A 22,210-nucleotide genomic window follows, 5' to 3' on the forward strand; every position below is an offset into this window, starting at 1 on the left:
TTAGATTTTAGCGACCATATAAAGACCAAATAACTACCATAACAATGATGACCAATAAAAATGGTTGCTGATGGACCCACAAAAATTGGTAGGGAGTTTAGCGACCACAAACTGTGTCTCTATTGTAGAGACTACAAATTGTGGTCGCTAATGTGGCGCTAAATTTTGGAGGGTATATTAGAGATCATTTAGAGGCCACATACTGGGGTCTCTAATTTAGAGGCCACATCAAGTGGTCTCTATTTATTACTATTTAATAATTTTTATTTTAGTCATTTAAATGTTATTTTTATTATTATATATTTAATTATTGTTATATTTTTGTATTCTTTGATTTTTTGTTATAGTTATTATATATTTATATATATTCAATTATTCTTATTTATTATTTTTAATTAAATTTATTTATATTTATATATTAATATATAATTTGTAATTATATAATAAAATATTTATATATACATTTATAGAGGTTAAGACCACATGAGATGTGGTAGCTAACCTAAAATGGTATATCACAATTGCGTTTAGGTTAGAGACCACATCAAATGTGGTCGCTACTTAAGATAGAGGCTTTGGCATTTTAGTTTAATAAAAATGACATTAGAGACCACGTCATGTGGTCATTATCTAGTATATGTGAAAAGATAGAGAATTAAGCGTTTTAGTTTAATGAAGATCAAATTAAAGACTCTTGTAGCGATCACATCTTGTGGTCGCCAAACTAAAATAGAAATCGAGATAAAGTCCCTCTTCTCCCCAATTTCAGATACAAGAAAAAACCTAATTTCAGAGACAAAGTTCCTTGCTTCCTTACCATCGGTGACTGCTTAGCCATTCCGATTCCTTCTTTCGTCGCTCAAGTTCATAAGTCTCTTTCTCTCTCAAGTTTTTGTTGTTTCTCTCTCTATATCTCTCTCTTTTCTCTCTTAATTTTATATGTATCAATGTTACTCCAATGGCAGATTCAAGCTCCATTCTTTATCTTCCCCACACACACATTGCTATTAAAAAGAACTCCTCCTTCTCTCAGCAAGACAAGGTCAGCAACCATGAACTCTCCCTCATACAGTTTCGTTAATTTTTTTTTTAAATTTATGGGTTGGGTTTAATTGTTAGTTTTAATTAATTTGCTTTCATATGGGCAAGCATTAGTTTTTGAGTCTAAATGTTGAGTTTGAAGTTATGGATATGCAATAGCTTTTTTTGAGTGTAATTGATTTTTTACTGCTGTTCATAGTTAATTTTTATTGTTAATTTGTTAGGTTTTGAAATTGGATTTTGGTGTTGTTAATTTGGTGCTTTGTTTATCCCATATTTCTTTTCTTAGTTTATAATGTATAACAAAACACCAATATTATTTCAATTTGACTCTTGTATGCCTAATTTCATGTAGTTAATTTAGTGTTGAGATTAATAGTATTATCTGTAGATGTTTTAGTTTTAATAGTTGAACTATTTTTCCAAACTGTTTTCAAGAACAAATCATTTGCATATTTATTCTTTTAACAAGTTTTGTTTATTTTTCTAATTATTTGTTATTTGAAAACTAGTTTATAGAAATAGGTTGAGAAAGATTTTGCAAGTTGTTGATAAAATCAATAATTGATAAGAAATGCTCTGAGTAGGAGATAACAACTTTATTCAAGTCATGCAATAATGTTGTATGTGTATATGAACATGCATACTCGGAGGAAGTATAGATAAATATGTTTGTCTGTGTGTAAGTTGAGAGAGAGAATTAAGAGTCAGAAAATAAGTCATTGCATTTTTATTGAATTTGGACTGGTTTATCCATGTTGCATGATGAATTTAATAAGACATAAATAGAACAAATATGGAAATAAAAAGAAGAAAAGACAAACCAAATAACCAAATGCAGCAAAATCAATTATTTTTCAAAGGGCCTAGTGTTGATAGAGATAATTGTCCACAACATTGGAAAGATGGAATTCTAAAGGAATCAAGATCTTCACTAGATACATACAAAAATTGCATTCTTTGAATGTTTAGAGTCTTCAAAAGTAGACTTAGTACAGAGAACACGTAGATACCCAAGAGCTAGACTAGACAACCTCTTTTTGGCTGCAATGAATTAGTGCAATAGCATAGTAAAATGGGACTATGTTTTGTAACTTCATAGGTTCCTCAAACTTGTCATTCAGTAAATACATGCATGCACTGTGCTATATATTTATATTGGGAATTCAATTTGTTTTTTATGCATTTTCACATATTAAACCTTTATGGATTAGTGATGTCAAATTAAGATGAGAAAGATGAAAATCTTCAAGCTCTACGAATTGGTGGCAGTATCTGAACTTATCATCAGAGAACGAAAGAGATTCCGCCCCCGACCTCGTGGAAAAGATAAGTACTGGACTAGTAAGAGGGGACCTTGCAAAACAAAATTCCTCCATTGTCCGATCAAGGCTCTTATCTTTTCTTTCTTTATAGGCAGCATATAAACGAATGTTTAAATGGAAATATATATGAAAGGAAATCTGATGCGCGCTATCCGCAGACAAGTGCACCGATCGTATCAAGTAATATAATAATAAACAAGAGTAACATTCTACTAGGAACCTAATTGTGAGTACTACCTTCAATCATACACTAATGTTTAGAAATTAAAATATTGTTTGGGTGTAAGAATATTTACAAGTAAAACAATCTTAAATATAAAGATTAAAACAATTAGTAACTTATTAAGGATAAAGCCTATTTAGGTAGTAAATTCTCCTAATAAGTTAAATATTTTATGAAACAAATAACAATTAATTCAAATCAAGAGTTGAGTTGGTATTCTACAAAATTATTTAAACCTTTCTCAAGTGATTAAACCCCTAATTCCTAAGAAGAGGTAATGAATCTCTTCTCAAACCCACTCATTTAGGTTATGCATTAATATTAAGGAACTATTTAACTAAAGGATCTTGTAGATCTATCTCTAGTATCCCAGTCAATCCTCAATCTCTAAGATGTGATCGATTCATAAAAAGTTATCTCTAATCAGTTTATGAAAACAAATCCCAATCAATACATCGAATTATAATTGAAATATATAATTAAGCAATCAAAGAAAAAACACAACTCATAAAAAAATCAATTGCATTAACTTTAAATCAATCAGTACAAAATTAATTAGGGTTCATTAAACCCAAATAGCAAGAAAATTAGTTTCTAGACATGACGATAAAGATTAGGGAAAAAAGATCTCAAACCAGTCATGGAAGAGTATAAATGAAAATCTTCAATCTTGAATCCTCAATCTTCAAAAGCAATGAAGGAAATGATGTTCTTCCTTGAGAAAATAGTAATTAAAACCCTAAAATTGAAAGAAAGATGAAATTTCTAAGTGTTTCTCTCTCTAGAAGTGAAAATATGATGAAACTTCCTCAAAACAATCCTAAAAGTTCCTTTAGATAGTGTATTTTTATTATTGACACGGGGACCACATGGGCACCACACGGCCGTGTGACGTCCTTAGCTTTTCGTAGCTTGAATATGTGTTTCTGTCTGTTTTTTACTTTACGAGCTATTTTATGGCATCTTCGAAATCGAGTTGAGGCTTATGTCCTTCATCAAAGTTGTATATTTTGAAAAGTAGTTCATTTTATAATTTTGAATCACCTCAATTAGATCTCTCTAACTCTAGATAAATTCCAAACACCAAGACCGACTCAAATAGAAACGGACTGCACAACATCTAACTTCGATCTAATTTTTCTCATCTTTAGAAACCTAATATGGAGTTGACCCATTCATAAGAATTATATCTTAGGATGTCCTCTACAAAGTTTATGAAGAGCACTGTTCAATTATGGACCTGTAAGATTATGAAAAACTGGATTGAAGCTAATGCGATCAAATCTGCATAATGCTGAAATTCGCTTGTCAGTCTGACACTGGAAGCACATGCCCGTGTGGGCTTCCTGTGTGGACCTTTATGTAATCTGCCATTTTTCACAACTCATATGGGAAGACCACCTGCCTGTATAGCTTCCCGTGTTAGATAGAATTTTGGATAAATATGCCTTTTCTTTGCCTGATTCTCATGCTTTTTAATTCCATTTGACTCCTTGACATGTATTATCCTTAAAGTGCCTAAAGGAACTGAAAATCAAGTTTGAACAAATAAATCAAACTCAATTGAAGGTAAAATTAATTAAAATAAAGCTCAAAAGTAAGTGTCTTTAGCACTCATCAAAATCTTAAATTTAATGTCAATTTCTTTTCGTTCTCTGTGTATCTCTTATTGGAAAGGAACTATTAAGAAGATTATTGTTGAGGTCTACATTTTTCAAAACTTTCAAGTTAGTTGGATTTGTAATAAAATAAATATGAATATAAGTAAACTGAGTGAAAATTGATAAAATTTAAATTTCATAAAATAGATAATTAATACAGCAAATGTACGTACCGTCTTGAAAGGCTTCTTGCATCAAATTAAGACTAAGATCTAGAATTTTATGGGATGTGACTACCCCCAATGATTGTAGAATACTACTCTCCGTGAACTGGTTTCTAGTAAGTTTCAATGTCTTCAACTTCTGAAATTTTGATAAACATTAAAAATGAAGTAATACAATCAGTAATTATTTGCAGTAATTAACCAGGAAACTACATCATTACATTAATATTTCTTTATTTTAAGTACCTTCTGTACTTATAGAGCCATTGAAGTTGTTAAAGCTTAAATCTAAAAGTGTCAGGTTTTTTTATGGTTGCCAGTTCTGTATTCATCACCAAGAAATGAAAATTCATGGCAAGGAACTCAATAATCTTAAATTGTTTACATAACATCATAAAAATAAAATTAATTTTTTAATTTTAAAAAATTTATATTTAGAAAATAATAAAATAAAATATAAAAATCATAATTTATACTCCGTAAAGCTATACCAAATGGCAGTGGTATATCTACGAGTTATCAAAATCAGTACTAAATGAACAATGTAAATGTAAAAGCACAATTTGAAAGAATATAATACCTTCAACTGGAAAGGTTGCTTGAAATTTATTGCCAACAAGACTCAAACTCTCAAATTTGCGAAAACCCTTGGAAATATTAACAAATTGAACTTTTAAAAAATTAACAAATATGGGAAACATATGGTGATGATTTTATGCTCCACATGCATATTTTGCTTTTATAGTTTTAGTCCTTCAAATCTATTTGTATTTTTATTAGGTCCTTGCATTGTTAATGTTTTTGATATTCATGACCTTTCTAACTATTTTGAAGCACAAAATATAATTAGATTTGCTTTCATCAATTATTGGGGCTTTTAAAATGACATTGTTATAAATTGGTGAGAACTTTATAATTTTGATAGCTTCACTAGTATATACATAATAGATAACTGTTGTAATTTTAGTATTAAGACTTGAATAAATAATTATTTTTTAATATAGTTTTTGTATGAAGAAGTTTCTTAATATGACCTTGATTCTTAGAAATTGAAAAATACTTTGTTTAGTTATTTACTAGTATTGATTATGTTGTAATTATAGAAGAACATGAGTGATGATCGAAGCTGGATATATCAAAAGCTAATAAATGGCCTTCTCAATCCTAAGTTTGTTGATAGTATTGACAAATTCATTGATTTTACATGTACTCGTCTAGAATAGATGGACAAAGAAAAAATAAAGTGTCCATATCCATGCAATAAGTGTTAGAATCGTTAGTACTTAGATGTTGAGACGATGAAATTACATTTTCTAAGATATGGCTTCTTATCGGAATATTATGTATGGACAAGACATAGGGAGACAGAGGCAAGGACCCTTCAGCCAGTTTTTTTCATTTGAGGAACTTGAAATAATGGTTAACAACTAGTAGTAGACAATAGTGATGGATGCTGCTGGACCTTTATTGAATCCGAATTTCGATGGGCAAGAAAATCCTAATATCGTGGCACAAGAATTCTATGATATGCTAAATGTAGCAGATAATCTGTTGTGTCCCGATTGTCAAACCCATTCACAGTTATCTCTAGTTTCTAGAATGCTGAATATCAAGGCTGATCACTATTTGTTAGAGCATGCTTTTGATGCATTTGCTCAAGTAATCAAATAGGACGTGCCGAAAGACAATCTTGCCACTGAAAACTTTTATGATACGAAGCGCTTGGTTCTCGAGTTGGGATTACCAATAGAGAAGAAGCATTGCTGTTTTAATGGCTGCTTGTTTTATTGCGAGGAAGATGTGAACTTAACTCTGTACAAGATTGGTGGCCATCAACGTTACAAAAGATGGCATGCCACTGAAAGCAGTCAAAGAAGGAAAAAAATGTATTACTTTCCTTTGACACAACGTCTTCTTAGATTATACGCTTCAAAAGCAACTGCTAATGAAATGAGGTGGCATATAGAGCATGAGGTTGAGGACGGTGTAATGCAACATCCTTTAGGTTGCTTGAAAGCATTTTAATAATGTTCATCTTGATGTCTCTTTTGAAATCAGAAATGTCCATCTTGGCCTCTACATAGATGGATTCCAACCTTTTAGACAGTTCGGTCAATAATACTTATGCTGGTCAGTGATAGTGATAGTGTATAATCTACCCTCTTGGATATGTATGAAAGGGACATTGATGTTTTCAATCCTTATTCTAGGACCTCGAATCCTAAAACACATGATAGATGTGTATTTGTAGCCATTGATTAGTGAATTAAAGTAGTTGTAGGACTAGGGGGTTCAAGCATTTGACATTTCTTGGAATTAAAACTTTTAATTATAAGCAGTCTTAATATGGAGAATGAACGACTTCCTCGCATATGCAATGTTGTTAAGTTGGTCCACCACCGACCGTTTGGCTTATCCTTATTGCATGGAGGACTCTGATGCCTTTACCCTAAGTAAGAGTGGTAAGCAGTCACAGTTTGACAATCACAGGAAGTTCTTAGATACTGATCATCCTTTTAGAAGGAATAGGTATAGATTTCAAAAAAATCAAACTGCAACAAAAGTTAGATCCCTAGTTAGATTGAGAAAAGAAACATTAGGTATGCTTGATGATATCAGAATGAAAAAGGTAACAGATGTAGATATGCTGATGTAACGAATGATCCACTAAGTAAATCATGGGGCTGGAAAAAATGAAGCATCTTTTGGGATTTGCCCTACTGGAGCTCCAATCTAATTCAGCATGATCTCCTTGATATTACACATGTTTGCATGCTTAATTTTAAGTTTTTTTAAGGCAAATAATGTGTTTTTGTATTAAAATCACCCTGTTTTAGTTTCCTTTATGTCTCAAGTGTTTTTCTAGGTATATCATCAAAGTTAGAGAGAAATCAAACCAAAATCGGAAAGAAACAGACGAATCGGGTACGTTAGACTGTTCAACACTCCTTTCCAACACACCCGTGCTGAGGAGCACGGTCAGGGTCAGAGGGCATGCAGAAATGCCTTACCCTGGCAAGAAGAAGCAATTTGCAACACGGTTTCCGAGAGTGACACAGGCATAATAGCATGCCCGTGGTGAGCAGCACGGCCCAATTCTACATCATGCTGAAGAAGGCCAGATGTACAATTTTAGCTTAACACAACAAGGATCCAGGCCGTGCTGGTCAGCAGGGCCCAAATCCAAGCTGTGTTGGATTTTGAAATCTAATTTAAAAGAAAAGAAAAAGAAAGCAAAAAGGGATATCGAGGGATTCTAGAGAGAGAAATTTGGAGTATTTAAGACAGACTTTGAGAGCAACCTTCCAGATGATCAAGAAGAGAAAAACAAAGACGAATCCATTTTAACATCATCCAAATAGTTGTTTTTGAGGATTGGATTGAAGATTCAAAGGAAAGAAGATGGAGATCTTGAGCTGTAGAGATTGGATCCAGAGTTATTCAAAAGGGGATAGCATTTCCACCATTTGAGAAAAGAGTGTTCATGTTCTTTTCGATTCTTATTTATTTTGTATTTGATTCTTGTATTAGTTTAATTATGAACATGTATAACTAATCTTATTAAACCCATTTAGGAGTGATCTTTAGCTATGCTAGGCTTGTTTTAGGCTTAAATGATTGGATTGTTGATTTAAGATTGTAGTTTTCATTCAAGTATAACACAATCTATTGTTTCTTCTTCATTGTTGAATCAATTTTAGAAATCCTTTGTAATTGAGAAATTTAATTGAGTTTGGACAACTGCTAGTATGATTAAGTGATTTACATCTTAGAGATAAGTGTCATAACTTACTAGAATAAGAACTAGACAGTCTTATTAGTGGTAATTTAGAGATTAATGCTATTCTAAAATCAATTATTAGGAAGAAATTCCAACTTTAGATCTTTAGTATTAGAAATTGGTTAGCTCGAGAGAGAGGCCAATTCATTTAAGAAATTATCCACAGATCATAAATCTTAATCAATCAATTCATAATTTATTGTTTTTAAGCCAGCTAGCTAAAAGGATCCCAATTGAGTTAATTCATCTCATTGTCTTTTTTAAAGTTTCATTCTCTTTGTTAAAATTTAGTATTCATTTGCATTCTCAATCATTTTTAGTTAATGATTTTCACCATCTTTTGATCGGTTAGATAATAGGAATAGCATAGTAGTAGTAGCTTTTCAATTTCCGTAGGATATGACATTGATACTTACCATAGCTAGATTACATTTAATAGGTGCACTTGCCTATAGATTACTAATCGTGTTTAGCCAGCATCAAAATACAACCTTGTTGTTATGCATATTAAGAAACACTTTTTGGACAATGTCTTTAACACAGTGTTGAACATACTTGACAAAACAAAGGACACTTTGAAGTCTAGGAAAGAATTAAATGAGTATTATTGGAGGCTGGATCTTGGAAAGTCTTTATTAACTGGTAAATACCCAAAGGCTTGCTACACACTTGATAGGGAAGCTAAATTAGTTTTGTTCGAATGCCTTAAAAAGTTGAAATTCCCTGATGGATATGTGTTAAATATGGGAAGATGTGTGGATATGAAAAGGTTGAGGTTGTTTGGAATGAAAATCCACAACTGCCATGTCTTCATGCAGAGGTTAATGCTTATTGCCTTCCGTGAACTATTGCTAGGGAATTTATGGAGGGCTCTAATTGAGTTGAGCTTATTTTTTAAGACTTTAACTGCAACAGTCATTACGAATGAAGATATATCTACACTTGAAGCTGAGATCTCAATTATCCTATGCAAGCTTGAGAGAATTTTCTGTCCAAGTTTCTTTGATTCTATGGAACATTTTGCCAGTCACTTACCACACAAGGCTTGCCTTATTAGACCTGTTCACTTTCAGTGGATGTACCTATTCGGGAGGTTTGAAAGATCATTATAATCTTTTTAATATTCTAATGTATCCTTTCATTTTATATTGGCGTGCTAACTTTGTAGGGATCTTCGGAAGTACAAGAAGAATGTGAGAAATAAGGCACAAGTGGAAAGCTCAATATACAATGCCTATTTAGTAGAGGAGGTGTATGCTTTCTGCTCGTACTACTTTGAGGATCATGTGGCAGCAAAAGTAAGAACTATGCCTCGCTATTATGACGGTGGGGGTTGAGATGATAAACCAATTTATGAAGGAAATCTTTCAATTTTCAAATACATTGGTAGATCATTTGGCCATTCAAGAACAAGACATATGACACTAGAATAATATAAGGCTGCTTAGTCATACATTTTCTTTAATTAAAAAGAAGTAGATCCATTTGTGGGGTTAGAATTCTATTTTTATGAAAGACTTAATAACTGACATACAATTTTCTTAATAATATCATCTAACAGTACACTTTATAGTATTTACATGGATATATTACAGTAACATAGTTTAAACATTACGAATGAAGAAGTGGATGAAATACTTGAAGTGGACTTCCCTATATGGTTCAAAGCATACGTGAGTCTTCTTCTTCTAGCAATGTTTGTCAATAAAATGAATGTTTTTTAATACATTAACTGAATATATTTTTAGTCTTTCAAGTACACGATCCATCAAGCAATATTCATAATAATTTTCTCAAGGATCTCGCAAAAGAACCTTTGACTACTATTACAACATTCCTAGGGTATTTTGTAAATGGTTATAAATTTCACACGATAGAGCATGGTTCAATAAGAGGTTCAATGAATAGTGGGGTATGCATCAAAGGCTAAAATTATAGTGTTTCCGAGAATGATTTCTACGGTCAGCTAATTGAGGTTGTCCTTATTGAATATTTGTGGGTGGCGGTTTAAGACGCACACCTAAGTGTCTTTAGCGACTACGACATTGTAAGGCTTTTCAATCTAATCAGAAACACACTAACTAATCAATGAGACTAGCATGGTGATGGGAGTCGCTATCCTGATAATCATTGGAACACTTTTACTAATGAGTAGCGTTTCTCAGATTCTGTAAGGAAGCTTACGCCACAAATTCAGAGATGGATTTATAAGCCAACTTCCTTATTTGTGTACATTAGTCTTTAATTTTATTAATTAACAAATTATTCCCTATAAATTCATGCAATTTAGACACAGGCATGCCAAAATAACACACATAATTCACCTAAGTCTAGCCCATTTTATTCAAGCTAAGCCTTTGTTAGAGTTATTAGTCTAATTTACTAGTTAATTATGTATATAGCCCACCTAATCTAGCCCAATTACATATTATGGTTTTGATTTCCAGTCTTTAGACCTAATGGACTACTTATTATGATAAAGCTCGTTCTATGTGGACCTAATTCTAATAAAGCCCAATTCTAACTAAAACATGCTAAGTGCGGTAAGTTTACCTAGATCTTAGAGTTTTAGGCCTAGTTAATATTGATTAACCTATTGGACTATAATATTTATGTTGGCTACAGTTTTAACCCTAAGTCTATGTGGCCCATTTTAATTAATAAATCACATAAACATATATTTGATAATTATATAGTAAGCAAAATAAACAATATAAAGGTAGAAAAACAAACCTAATTATTACAACTCTGCCTACAACTAAATTGTGAAAGAAAAAGACCTAAAAACTAATATAGAATGTCAGAATATATTAAAATCGTCCAAAAGCCAAAAAATTGGGACTGAGCCTTGCATAACCGATCGACTCAACACAGAGCCAATTGGCTTTGCATTGAGCCGATCGGCTCAAGGGTTCCCGGCAGGCTTTCTGCCGATTCTCCAGAGCTGAATTTCACATGCACAGTGAATAAAATTAATTAGATATAAAAGAAAATAAAAATAAAGATAAAAGCAACATGATCAATCAAACGATTAAAAATATCCTAAAACTGATAAAAACCCTAAAATCTAAAAGTATAGTAATTACTAAATCATGCAATCCTATTAGAAATGTTTAATTAGTAAATCATAATAGAAATATAAATATGATCATTAATACTATTGCATGCATCTAATCATATTTAAAATCCTAATTGGAAAAATTATTAAATTTAAAAACCCTAGAGTTCTTATTATTAGATTCAAAACCGAATTAACATGCAAATCTACAAAAACCCTAATCTAATCATAGTGATCATAAATAATAACCCTAATCATGTTTCTAAAAATAAATAACAAAACGTGTAATACCCGAAATTTTTATATATTTAATAATGAGTTTCTATTTAAGTTAATTTTAGCTTTATTTTTATTTGGTTTAATTTGAAATGTTTTAATGGAAATTTGTGAGTTTGGTATTTTTGTAAATAAATATGTCGGTCAGGGGTATTTATGTAATTGTGTATTTTCAATAATTCTAATTTGGCCCAAATTGAATAGTTAGGGGCTAAATTGAAAGGCTAAAAAGAAGTTTAGAGGTTAAATTGGAATTTTGTAGGATGGAATTGTAAGTAATTAAGAAAGTTGAGGGACCAAATTGTGATAAGGAAAAGTTTGGGGGCTTAATGTCGATATTGAAAGAAAGAAAGAAGGATTAGGGAGAAAGAAGCGGGGAGAGAGAAGCGGGGAGAGAGAGGGAGACGTCGGGAAGAGGAAGGAAGAGGCGGCGGCGTCGTCCATCGGGGCACGCGGCGAGGCCGGCCGAGTCTAGCAGCGGTGGCGGGCAAGTTAGCATGAGGAGAAATAAAAAGAGAGGCAGCTTTGAAGGCCGTTCCGGTCGCTTCCGTACCGATCTTGGTGGCGATCGGCTCCCCTCAAGAGAGCTTCATTTGGCAGTCGGCGTCGGTTTGGTGGTAGGAGGAGGAGTTCTAAAGTGGAGGCGGTACCGAGCGCTTTTGGGTTTTTTTCCGAGCTCCGATGAGCTATGGACGATCAGAGGACATATCCCGACTCTCCTTAGCTCAAGCTTCACAATGGCACCGGTTTCGTGGCGATCGGGTTTCATTTTCAAATCGACGGTCGAGATCGTCCGCAAATCTCTCCAGACGATCGGGTGTCAGATCGGAAAGTCGGAAGCGAGGATCGTCATCAGCGCGTCGTTTCGAGTCCGATGGTGAGCTCGTATCGTCGATCGGACTCCGACGGCTGGAGGCGAGTCGACCGAGCTATCAAGCATCTCGGTAATTTTTCTTTGGCCTGTAATTTTGGAAATTCTAGGTTTAATTGTGTGTCTATTGGATTATATTGAGTATTTGATGATATTTGTGAGTTAAAAATAATTGTCTGTCAGTTTGCCTGCCTCGTGTTTTGTATTGTGGCGGAGTCGGGAAAATAGTGAAGTTTGGGGACCCGACTCCTGTTGTTTAAATTGTTGGATATTTGAAGTGTTTTTCTGGTAGGTCCTGGACCCGTTTTTACGGGGGTAATGTCCGTGTTGTAGGGGAGGTTCTGCCGAATTTTCGGTAGCATTCTCCCTAGTCGAGATTCTTAGACAGTCAGTCCTAGGAGTCTAGACCTAGGATTAATGATCGATTGTTTCAGCGTTTTGATAAATTGTTTTCCGTGACTAGATTGTCCGTTTGTTTGGCTCGCTCCAACCGAGGCACCGGAGCAGAGCTAGGAGGTCGCCTAATTCTGTGAATTAAAGTCATTTAATCATTGCACTATTGCTAAGTCTGATTTTAATATGCTATTTTAGAATTTGTGCTTAATATGATTATTAGTATCGCAAAATAAATGATTTCACTTGATTATTAATTATTGAAATAATATAAATATTATTATTAGTAACGTTATAATAATACAAACGTTATTATTTTCCCTCACGAATTGCACGTTGTTTTACCCTAAATCTTTAATCTTTATTTCGATATGTGTTGGATGATTTCATTAGACAATGATATTTATTATATGTGATGATTTCAATTTGGGGATGTGGCTTTCGTAAAACATGCCACCTGATGGGTTACATCAGGACCGCGTGCGCACCGGTAATGATCATGGACGGGTAATAAGATTTTTATGAGTTCACCCTGGTCGAGCATGGCTCTCTGGGCTGATTTGAGTAAATTGCGGTAATAAGATTATTATGAGTTTTGCCCTGGTCGAGCATGGCTTTCTGGGCTGATTTGAGTGAGATGCCGGAGTAAAGGACCCTGGTCGAGCTTCGCTCTCTGGGCGCCAGTCCTATTGGAATGAGATGCCGGAGTAAAGGTCCCTGGTCGAGCATTGCTCTTTGGTCGCCGGCTTGGCTTATTTGGATACTTAAGTGACCAGACTGGAGGTAAGGTCCCTGGTCGAGCATTGCTCTCTAGGCGCTAGTCTTATTGGATTAAGAGAGCCAAAATGGCTACTAGAATTTGGGGTTAGGGTTCTACTGAGCCACTCGTCCCGTAAAAGTAAAAATATATTTTTATTTATTCATTTATTTATTTATTATGGTATGATTATAATATGGGTTGTATTTACGTGCATGGTTGATATATTGATTCGAATGATTAATATTTTCTGTGAAGAAAGCAATAGGGTATGATTATAATATGGGTTGTATTTACATGCATGGTTGATATATTGATTCGAATGATTGATATTTTATGTGAAGAAAGTAATAGGGTAATGATTATAATATGGGTTGTATTTACGTGCATGGTTGATATATTGATTCGAATGATTAATATTTTCTGTGAAGAAAGTAATAGTCTCTAGATTATTTGATTTTAACTCACTCTCGAGAGTGACAGTCTCCATTTACTGTTTTTCAGATTTGTGACTGTTGGCCTTCCCGCGACTCTTATTCAGTAACCCGACTCCTTCATCATCGGGTGGTGTTTGTATTGGTATGTCAAATTGTAAAAAAAAAAAAAGAATCTTAGATCCTCCGCAGTAGTAATAGTAGGGACATCAGTGGTCAAATTTTCTGTATTTCCGAGTCTCGCCTAATTTTTATGGCAGCCCGAAGTAATTATGTAAAATATAACTATTAAGATAATATGTGGCTTTAATAATATTAATTTGAGATGAGATTTATTTGAGTTGTGAGTGTCAGGCTTACTGCAGGATTCGGTGGCCTTACGCCTACCCATTCCCTAGTGCCTGTCACGGGCCCACAGATGGGGTCGTGACAAAAAGTAAATAAAAAGGAATGAAGGAACTAATTTTAGGATGATGATGAATTTATGTTTGAAGGAACCCTCAGGTTGTCACCATAGTTGATGGATCTGCAAGTCTCAAGCAATGAGGACACAATTAAGTCAAACACCGGATAGAAATCCAGTTTTGGATCTACTGTTGAAAAAACTTCTGTTGATTTAGAAAAAAATTTCCAATTACATCGTTCTTTTTTCATTGGATTCTTTCTTAGTAGCTTGAGTTCTCAAGAACGACAATATTTTTCTTCTCTCTGGCTTTTCTCTCTATTTTTTCTTTTTCAAGTTTTCTTTTTTGTGTGTCATTATTATTTATTGCTAAATTTTAATTATTCATCGGTAATTTTTTTAACTTTAATCACCTTTTTCTATTTATAGAGATAGAGTTTCAAGGGAAACCTTAAGGGAGACGATAATTTTAAGAATAATGTTGATAAATATTCAAATTTAATTTTTAAAATTTAAATAATTATTATTAAAAATCATGATTATCATCGAAAAGATATTCGAGAACCTATATGTGGACGTAGAATCATCAAGAAAAGCGAGGTCGGATTGGAAAAAACCCAATTATATGTAGAGAAAATTTTGCAACACCTTGCAATTAGGTCCCTAAATTTATGAAAACTACTGTTTTGCCTCAAAATTTATTTTTCTTGAAAATTGAGTCCAAATTGATTTTATAGAGATAATTCTAGTTGGATTGACCTAAACCCTAGTCTCGAATTCGCCTGTTCTTCATCTCTCAAGACACGAGAAGGCAATGATTTTCATCATTAGGGTTATCTGTATTTCCCTCGATATCTAGATTCGGAAAAGAGGTACTGACAACTGCTCCCAATTTGTCAAAGTCTATGAGCATGAAATGTGTTAAATAAATTGAGACAAATTACAAACATCAAGGATATAGCAAAAGGATATGTGAGCTGTAGAAGCCATACCTTGTAAGCTCAAACTTCGATTGCTGATTCGATGTGAGGGCCACGCCTGCTTGAGTCATGGACATCGCTTGCTTAGGTTGAGGACTTCCCCTGCTTAAGTTGAGGACTTCGTTTGCTCAGTTTGAGGACTCCGCTTGCTCAGTTTAAGGACTCCGCCTACTTAGATTGAGGACTTTGCTTGTCGTTTGGGGAACTATATCTGTTGAATTGGGAGCTATGCCTGTTGAATTGGTGATTGTAGAGACTTCCTCTAGTTGTTTCCATTCTAGGAAATAGTTTGGCGCTTCGGGTTAATTTGGTAACTTTCTACTTTCGAGTACTTAAGTTAAAATTTCCCACCTTGGGGCATAGTTTGATTTATTTTGATGCTTTTTGGAAGCTATACCGGTATTTGGCCCATTTAGGGACTAAAAGTAATTTTGACGGGTCATGGACAAAACTTGTAATTTTCTCAAAAATTCCTGTCAGGGTGCTAATCAGGCTTTTTCATGTCTTTTGCGGATTTGTACCAACTTTTTGGTTGAAAACTCGATTTTGACAGGTTAGGGACATAAATGACTTTTTTGCCCCTTCTTTAGGACATATAAGTAGCACTTATGTCCATATTTCTTCTACTTTTCCATTTCCCTTACTTTTCTCTTAAAACCCTTTTTTGCTCTTTCTTCAATTTCTCACTCAATTCTTAACCAAATTCCATGAAATTAGTCTCAAAATGGCAAGCTCATCTTCTAGATTTGCTGGACACACCCCGATTGCACCAAATTGGGAGTTTCCTGCCCTGATTTCTCGTAAAAATGATCTTGGGCTTGTGAAGGGAGAGGAGATTCCATTTCTAGCAAAATTGTACATCTATCGCATTTTCTAGCTATTAGAGAGGTAATTTCTTAGCTTAAACCTTATTTTCTGCAACCTAGAGACTTGGTATATGCGTTATTTGCTCGAAATGTATGAAAAATCAATAAAAAATCGGTGCCCTGACCTGTAGAGCCGATTGGCTTTGTTTAGAGTCGATCGGCTCTATACAATGCAAATTGGTCATGCACAGGCTGAACGAAGGTTCTTCGGGACTTTTTGTAAAAAGTAACACTAGATAGTTGATAGAGGTATACTTACCTCTTTCGGGTCGTTTTGTATGCATGTGATGTTTAAATACTTGTATTTTGACCTTCTAGGGTGATGTAGTGTCGATCCGATTTGCTGGAAATTTCTACAGTGCTCGCGAGTGGTTCGATGAGCTTCTTAGCTCAGTTCAGGCCAGAATTGGAGACACGGGCTTTTGTCAATTTGTGGCCACACTCTCAGACTACTAAGAGGATTGATCATACTCTTGTCTACGCTCTGTTCGAGAGGTGGATGGACATAACTCATACCTTCCACATTTTGGTTAGTAAGCTGACTCTCTCTCCTCTTTCTTTTTTATTATCACTAGTATTGATTTCTCTAGTATGCTTGTGCCATTCGACGATGCGATCCACCACTAGTGTTTCGATGTTCGGGAGTGCTTTATTACTGACTTTCTTGGGTTCTTATCGACATTCAAGAACTCGAGATGCATCGCTTATTAGGGCATCCCTCAATATTATCGGGGCTTCGTTCCTCGTAATGCTTAGGAGGTTGATCAGACGGCCCGAGCTTTTCTAGTATACCTCTTCGATATGACATTGTTTAATGACTCGGGAAACTCACTGAACTTCCATTATCTAGCACCGTTGTGGGACTTGGACCGAGTCTCTTCTTATAATTGAGGATCTACGGCCTCTTATATTTGTACCATTAGATGGATATTACTGTCTAGGACAACAAGAGGATCTACAGTTTTTGGCACGTGATCTACATAAGTTGGCCGTTGACTTTTTTTTCCTTAGTTCCTTCTTATAGATATAATGAATGCTGACTCTTTATTTTGTAGGTTTGGGCCCTGGAGATCGGCCTTTTGGTGGGCTCACAGCCCATCTGCACCTCACAGGCTTTTCCTTACTTGAGTGGCTGTGGTTCGAGCTAGACAGTTACTCTAGAGTGGTTTTAGTTTCATGTGCACCGCATGTGGATCAATAGCTTAACCTAGGATAGGGTAAATACAATTCATTAGTTATATTCATCCTTTATTTATATTGTTACTTACCTTTTCTAGTTTATAGATTCAAAGTGATTGGCTGGGAGAGTGCAGCCAATAGGAGTCCTACATGCTTTCTGCAGTTGACCTCGAGCGGAGGAGGATCTTATTGACTAGACTTGCTTGTCGGGCCTTGTACTTAGAAGAGAGGATTTATGATTGGGAGTGAGGCCCCAGCAGGAGCCGAGTCCCATTATCTCCTCCTCTTTGCATGTTCTAGATAGTAGATCTTGCTAGGGAGGAGTTAGTAGATCTTGATAGGGTATGACGAGCCTAAAAACCTTACCATCCATTCCTAGTGGACGGACTATACTCCGTTCATCTCTCAGCTGTTGGGGCTCGTGCTTCTTGGTGATGATGCTGTAGCTCAAGTATTTTCTCAAATTCACTTAGGATTCTCTTTTTGTTGTGTGGTGCTCTTTTAATCATATATTTATAGCTTATCCATTAGGCTTTTGCTACTCGTGAGCCGATTGAGGGGCGTTCCTCCCGATGCTCCAGGCCTTCCCGTGTCGCTGGCTCATCTGCCAGTGTAGCCTCTAAGGCACCTCCTACGGTCATGTCTGATGTAGTTCCAGGGATTGCTTCATTCCTTCATGATCCAAGGGTGTCGTATTGAAGCCCGTATGATATGATGGAGTACCGCCTTTCCATAGAGCAGTGCCTCCCTCCGGAGTTCACTCCGAGCACTTGCAGTCATCTAAGCTAGTCTTCTCTTATGTGTTTTCACCTCTTTATTTTCTTGAAAGGTTAGTGACATATATATGTAGATAGAGGTTCAGAGGGATTAGTTCGAGCACGTATATCAGCTGGTTGGTACTATGAGGAGGCAGTTCTTAATCCTTGAGAAAGACTGGTGGGTAAGAAAATGACTTATGCAATATGTATGCATGTATGCAATGCACCAACTAATCTCCTTCTAGATTTTCAACAGAAGGACTATGAGGGCTTGTAGGGTAACTGGACGACTGATAGTGCCAGATTGATGCTTAGCAACATCGGATCGACATGTTGACCCTTCAGCTATCAGCCTTGCACACTAAAGAATGGACACTGACTTAAATGATGAGATGGGGGCTTGAGGAGAGAACTCTGGATTCTGATCCTTCTTTGTATTTTTCTTTTGTTGCGTGTAAAACTTGAGACTTCTTATTTATTTTTAACTTTTAAAGATATAAAATGTGGTTTTAGCTATTGAATTGTCTCCATTTTGCTTATTTCCCCTTATTATTATGTCTACAAAAGCTTGTGTCCATCGAGAATTAAGCGAACACCCGAAAGACTACCAAAACTAGGCCAAAAATCGCATCGTGAAGTCGTCGATAAGCTCTGTGGTTGTAGAGTCCGATTCAGATACTGATTTAAGGCCTATAAACCATGAGTCCTTCCTATTGCTTCATACACAATTTCATACTTCAAAAGTTAAAAAATATGTTTGAAGAAAGCGCTAAAAGCCTGCAAACTATCCTCAAAACCCTGATTGGTGATGATTGGATCAAACTTGGGAAAGTCCATCTTTCGTCTTTCAAGGCCATGCAACACACCAATCTTGATTATGGGTTCCTCCATTCTACTGTCAACATCTGGTGCCCAAGGGACCATGTATTTAGATTCAATGGATAAGGTTGTGCCTGATGATTGAAGAATTTTCTGCTATTCTTGGCTTTCCCATGGATTTTTCACATCCCATCACCCAGCCAAAACTCAACGAGCCCTCTCCTAGCAAACTAGTGGATTTGTTCGACATGCCTCCAGCTGAAGTACTTTCCCATTATTGTTGGTGAGTACAGTACCCTTATTTTATTAACGTCTTACTATGAGAAAAAGGAGAAGGGTACACCTTCTTGGATCCAGATGCTGGGCTTTTGCCTTTATGCCTAAATTTTTGTTGACTTCTCCTCAATGTGAAGGAGATATAAGAAATGCTGGCATTATTGACCAGGTGGAGCATGGAGCACCCATCAACGGTTTAGTGGCAACCTCGTTCTCTTACAGGTATATAGCCAATCTCTTTACCATCATGTTTCAGACTTTACCATCATGTTATCAATATACACCTCCACTTCCTTATGCATCATGTTGTGAAAAAAGGTAGTGCTACTCTCTTTTAAGTTGCCTCCGCATTCTTTAGTCCAAAAGGCATAACCTTATAACAGTACGTCCTCTACTCGGTGATGAACCATGCCTTCAGCTTGTCCACTACTGCTATCATGATCTGATTATGCCCGTAGAACCCATTTGTAAAAGGAGTATCTCATTCAAAGTAGCACCTTTGACTATTACATCTATATGGGGAAGACGAAAGTCGTCCTTTGGGCATGCTTTGTTCAAGTCCCGATAATCCACACACATTCGCACCTTACCATCCTTCTTCGGAATTGAAAAAATGTTTGCCAACCATTCGGGTAGTCAGCCACATCGAGAAATTTGACTTTAACCTGCTTAGCGACCTCTTCTCATATCTTCTCTACCCATTCCAGCCTTAGTCTTTATTTTTTGCTTGACCGGTTTGATGTGCAGATGAGTTGGGATATGCTGCTTAGTTATTTTCTTGTCTAGACCTGGCATGTCGTCCTAGGACTAACCAAATACTGCTTTTCTTTTTTCTATTATTTACTTAAGCTCTCTCCTCTCTTCAGGAGTTATATCATGTGCTATTAAAATGTTACGTGGATTTGCATATGTACCTAAATTAAATGAATCAACTTGTATGGAATTGATGTCAAACATGCACAAATCATAATTATCAAAATGCACACTACCATCAGAAAAAAAAAATCATATAAGTAAGAAAAATTATTCATATCATTGATATTAAAAAGAAAAGAAGCATCATCCTCATAAATGTCGAATGTTATTACATCATCATCATAAAAAACATTAATGATATTATTCTCAATAAGAGCAGCTAGTTCCTCTTGACTTATTTTCTTCGATTGAGCGGCAGGCGCTTCTAGTTTCAGCTCTTCTATCTTAGTGGTGACCTTCTCTTAAACTTCTTTGATACTCAGCTCAACCATCTTGTCGATAATTAGGTTCTTGAAAATCTTAAATCCTGGTACCTCAATCCCAACTACACTAACAAGTTTGGGCTTCCTAGAGTAGGGCTTGTACCCCTTGACAAACACGTCTTTTAGAGTCTTTCCCTTCAGTTTGCCCTCATCTTCTTCTTCAAAATATCCCAAATCTCACTAAGTCTTCTGACTTTTGAAGTTTGGCAGCTCCGCAACACCTTGTTGATTCTTTCCCAGTCCCGTTCTAAGCATGAAGTTTATTCACTTAAATATGCTTGCTACTTTATGATCCATGTATTCTTCATAGAGAATAACCACATGGAACCTAGTATGGGCATCCACCTCTTTTACAACTTCTTGGATTGCTGAGACAACCTTACCACCTTCGGTGTTGATGGAGACAATCTTGCCTTCATGAGGGAATTTTACCTTCTGATGTACTGTGGAAGGGACTCCTCCTAGGGCATGGAACAATGGCCTTCCTAATAACAATGTAAAAGTTATCAGGATGCCCAAGACGGTGAACTCTACCCAGGAAACGACGTTACACGGTTTTCAAGAGTCACACGGTCTACAACAAGGCCCGTGCTACTCTACACGGCCCGTGTCCTATTGCCCAGGGCGTGTTGAGCATAAAAATTGAAAAGTACGGTTTCTGAGAGCTACAGGGTTTAGAACACGGCCCGTGTTGATTTTAAGGCGTCTGAGAACACGGTTCTATTGCGAGCACGGCTTGGACACGGCCCGTATCGTGCATACGGGCGTCTCGGGTGCAGCGGCTATAGAAAGAGGGGAAAGACATGGGCGTTTGGCGTATCACGACTGTTTCAGAACAAAAATCTTTCTAATTCTTCTATTTTCTCGGGCACTGTCTACAAATTTTCAACTTTTTATGCAATTTTCTCGCATTTTTCCATTATCCAAGTAAGTTTTCTTCTTTATTTTTTCTAAGTTCTTTTTATTATTAATAGTTAGTTTTTTTATTACTTTTACTTTATTTATGTAGTTTTATCATTATTATTATTTATTTCTTTCTTTATTTTATCTGCTTTTCTATTTGATGTTATTTTGCTTAATGTTTTTTGAATTTTATTTTATTTATTATTTTTATAATTTGTTTTATTTTGTTATTTTATCTTATTTATTTTATTATTTTATTTTAATTTTTCTTATTTATTCATTTTATTTATTATTTTACTTTATTATTTTATTTTATTTTATTATGTTATCTTATTTATTTATTTTAGTTTATTTTATTTTATTAGTTTGTCTTATTTATTCAATTTTAGTATAGTGGTAAGTATTATTTTATTTTATTATTTTATCTTATTTATTTTATTTTATTATTTTATCTTATTTATTCATTTTATTTTATTATTTTGCTTTATTATTTTATTTTATTGTACTTTATTATTTTGTCTTATTTATTTATTTTATTTATTCTACTTTATTAGTTTGTCTTATTTATTCAATTTTAGTATAGTAGTAAGTATTCCAGCTTGTCTCACTTATTCTGTAATTCTGCCTATTCAGTCGTCATGCCATCAAAATTTTGGCTAAAATTTCTGTGTTGCTTGAATTATTTATTTGCTATGTATGCTCTGTTTCCTGTGCTTCTATCAATGACTAATATCTTTTCAGGTACAATGTCAGAACGCACCAAACAATAGCCTCTACGACAGGCACACTACAAGAGACATTGCA

General features: G+C 35.0%; 1 long non-coding RNA gene across 3 annotated transcripts; it reads left to right on the top strand.

The window, feature by feature from the left end:
- Window positions 1-648: 648 nt before the first annotated feature.
- LOC125370547 lies at window positions 649-14,328 on the top strand. Of its 3 annotated transcripts, none has more exons than XR_007216588.1 (3): window positions 649-871; window positions 966-1,042; window positions 14,055-14,328. It is a non-coding gene; the product is annotated as an uncharacterized LOC125370547 (long non-coding RNA). The 3 variants fall into 3 exon arrangements; XR_007216587.1 differs by lacking the exon at window positions 14,055-14,328 and adding an exon at window positions 9,364-9,760; XR_007216589.1 differs by lacking the exon at window positions 14,055-14,328 and adding an exon at window positions 7,281-8,122.
- The last annotated feature ends 7,882 nt before the right edge of the window (window positions 14,329-22,210 follow it).

Source organism: Ricinus communis, chromosome 7, assembly GCF_019578655.1.
Source record: "Ricinus communis isolate WT05 ecotype wild-type chromosome 7, ASM1957865v1, whole genome shotgun sequence".
Taxonomy (NCBI): Eukaryota; Viridiplantae; Streptophyta; class Magnoliopsida; order Malpighiales; family Euphorbiaceae; genus Ricinus; species Ricinus communis.